The sequence below is a fragment of the Artemia sp. Qi Xiang Cuo genome, chromosome 12 (genome assembly GCF_049724085.1).
Source record: "Artemia sp. Qi Xiang Cuo chromosome 12, ASM4972408v1, whole genome shotgun sequence".
NCBI lineage: Eukaryota > Metazoa > Arthropoda > Branchiopoda > Anostraca > Artemiidae > Artemia > Artemia sp. Qi Xiang Cuo.
The window spans coordinates 26,373,336-26,376,700 of NC_142805.1; the positions used below are offsets into that span (position 1 = coordinate 26,373,336).

At 36.3% G+C, this 3,365-nt stretch overlaps 1 non-coding gene and 1 pseudogene across 1 annotated transcript; both read right to left on the reverse strand.

The window, feature by feature from the left end:
* Positions 1 to 1,069: 1,069 nt before the first annotated feature.
* On the reverse strand, positions 1,070 to 1,261 carry LOC148945932 (U2 spliceosomal RNA). The gene has a single exon (XR_016142670.1). It is a non-coding gene; the product is annotated as a U2 spliceosomal RNA (small nuclear RNA).
* Positions 1,262 to 2,186: 925 nt separating this feature from the next.
* On the reverse strand, positions 2,187 to 2,337 carry LOC148945933 (U2 spliceosomal RNA; annotated as a pseudogene).
* Between the last annotated feature and the right edge of the window lie 1,028 nt (positions 2,338 to 3,365).

Here is a 3,365-nt window from a genome sequence, read left to right on the forward strand (position 1 = left end):
CTCAATAGTTAAGCTGTAAGAATTACATACTTCAGACTCCCCGAATGTATCACCGAAGATACAACTCTGAGAGGGTACATCACAGGGTGTTTGTGTTATTCGCATGTATGCTCCAGGCACCTCCTTACTCCGAGACCGTTTTCTCTCGATTCTCAGTCTCCCGTTCCATGGAGAATTGCCTTTTGAGTCTCTTCTCCCTTCACACAGACCCTTGTCTTTGAATAGAGGTCTCGTCCCACACAGAGTATTGTGCCTAGAAACAATATAAGGAACCAAAGACACTAAAATGTTTGATAGTATTGGGCTAGAAACCCATGGAATCCTCAAATGAAAGGATTTGCCTCTATAAGATCTCAAAACTATAAGTATGTTAAAGATTTTATTAATATCTTTCGACCTAAATCCCGTTGCTTTTAATTTCATTCAGAAGCTTCAATTTAGATGCAGCTTTACAAAACTTTTTCACATCAATGAATCAAGTCTCCGGATTATTTTTGAAAATATCAATGCCCCATTTCTTTTTAATATGTAAACATCTTAATCCTTTGAACGCAAGTTTACCTTTTTGAGAAAAGAAAATCAGGGATTTCTCACTCTGTTATCAATATGAAAAGTCGAAACTTATTTCTGAGAACCCAGTGGCCGTTCTACTGATTATGCCAATTATTTTCTCGTTAACAACCAAAGGGGACTTTAGTCATTGCTACTACTACTAACCACTCACAACAGAATCAAGCCCTCTGAGGTAAGAAACAATAACTTCAAAAATTCTTTTCGAATCTTGGTTCAATTTAAATTACAGCAATTAATAGTTGCATACTATTTTCGAAGAAGGTGTAGGAGACTTCAATACTTGTTGGGGATTTTAATTTAATTACGGAAAGTGGTCATTGGCTTTTTCACCATTGAATTTCGTAAATTATAAACAAAATTTCTTTTTTTCAGATGAAAAAAAAAATTGGTTTCAATAAATTCAAGGGCTAGGAAACTACACGTGTAGTTGCCTCTTAATTCGAGAGACCCATTATGGGTCATTGAGTAAGGTTTATGGACTTTAATTTCCTGTCTAAATGGGTGCGCCGAACCTGAAGATACTACATTACCAAGCCGAGATGTGACAGAAGCGTAGCAAGTCCCAACATCCCTTCAGATTACGAAAATCAGTAGATAATTCTGGGCCCCATGTAGGGACCATATCAGATATTAAGCTGATAAGAACAGATACTACATTTTGAACTTAGCCAAATGGCTGAGAAGCGATAATTCAACAAGGATTGTCCAAGACTATATAAGAACACGAGTAAGAAAATTTGTCACAAATTTAATTTCGGTTGCAATACACAAATGACATTCAAATAACTTATCACTTTGTCTTTAGATTCTTATAAACAGTATAAACCATCCCCATAATATCAAAGTTTATCGCAAAATTTTCATGGTAAACGGAAAATTTGCCAATCAAGACTTGTAAAAAATTCTCATTCAAAAAGCCAAATTGAGATAAAGATAAAAAAAAAAACAAAAGAAAATTGAACAATTTGAAAATTGTATATTTTGATTTAGCTCAACTTCCCATTGAACACATCCTGATAATTTTAACGCAGTATCCTTAGCCGTTCCTCTGGTATAGCTCTTTTGACAAAACTGAAAGCATGAAATGTCTCTTGTTTAGTTTAAAATCCTTGTAAAAAATACCCTGAAGTTCTGTATTAACTTCTAATTTTAATTTTAAATTTTATATTAAAAATTTCTTTAACGCTACACGTTGGCAAAGCCACGAACATCTTAACGTGGAAAAAAACATTTTCATAAAAAATAAGATTGCATCGATTTGTGACAATCACATCGACAATGTGACAATCTGAGGTCAAAAACAATCATTTCAACAATTCTGTTCAAATCTTGGTTCAATTTAAATTACAGCATTTAATAGTTCCCTACTATTTTCGAAAAAGGTGCATGGGGACTTCAATCCAGGTTGGGGATTTTAATTTAATAATGGCGAATGGTCATTGGCTTTTTCACCATTGAAATTTCGTATATTATAAACAAATTTTCGTTTTTTCAGATGAAAAAAAAAATTATTTTCAATATATTCAAGGGAACTACACGTGTGGTTTCTTTATAATTTGAGAAACGCATTATGAGTCATTGATTAGGGTTCATGGACTTTGATTTCCCCTCGTAAGGGGTGCGCCGATCCCGGAAGTACTGCAATACCGGGGCAACGCGTGAAGGGAGTGGAGCAAGCCCCGACATCCCTCCGATTTCCAAAAATCAGTTTAATATTCTGGGCCCCATGTAGGGACCGTATCCTTAAGGTTTTCAAAAAGAAGTCACCAATGCTCCGTTGTTTTTTGTTTGAATTTTCACTCATGACACCTGAAAACAATTTTCTGTTTACACTGACCATATCCTGAGGTATCGCCCTTTTGACAAAACTGAAAGCATTTTCAGTTTACATGAAAATGTTTCTGTAAACAGAAAACAATTTTCTGTTTACACTGACCATTTCCTGAGGTATCGCCCTTTTGACAAAACTGAAAGTATGAAGTGTCTCTTGTTTACTGCAATACCGGGCCAAGGCGTGAAGGGAGCGGACAGTGTGGCCAGATCGTGAACAAAAAAATAAGCCACAGCCTTTGAAAAACACGCCAAAAATAAGCCAGACAATTTTTTGCCCAAAATTTAACTTTACTTTTAATGGTGTCCAAGTTTTGACGGCCGTTTTATAGAAATATTGAAAAAAACTACGTTTTCTAAAGAGTTAAAGAGGCTGAGTTACAAGGTCGAACCTTAAAACGTACAGGGATTACGAGGCAAAGTTGGGGGGCTGCCGCCCCCAAACCCCCGCTTTCGCAGCCTTTAAATATAAAAAAAATTTCTTTAAACTGAAAGTAAGGAGCGACATTAAAACCTAAAACGAACATAAATTATTCCGTATATGAAAGGGGCTGTGCCCTCCTCAAGCCTCGCTCTTTACGCTAAAGTTTTTATTGTTTAAAAAAAAGTTGTGAGAAAGTCAAACTTTAGCGTAAAGAGCGAGGCGTTGAGGAGGGCACAGCCCCTTTCATATACTGAATAATTTCTGTTCGTTTTAAGTTCGATTAACTCTTTAGAAAACGTAGTTTTTTTCAAATAATTTCTGCACGTTTTTGTACAGTTTATTACTTATCAAGATAAAGCCGGACGAGGATGAAATTTTGCAAGTTTCTTAGTTTGAGCTTGGGCTACAAAATGCGATTACCGCCGTCTCTCTGCGGCCTCTAGGACCTGAAATCGCTTAACATTGTGGTGGGTCGCCTCTTTATAGAGGCACAAGTGTGCCTCCTTGACTCACCACTATTCAGGTCCTTTGATCCTAC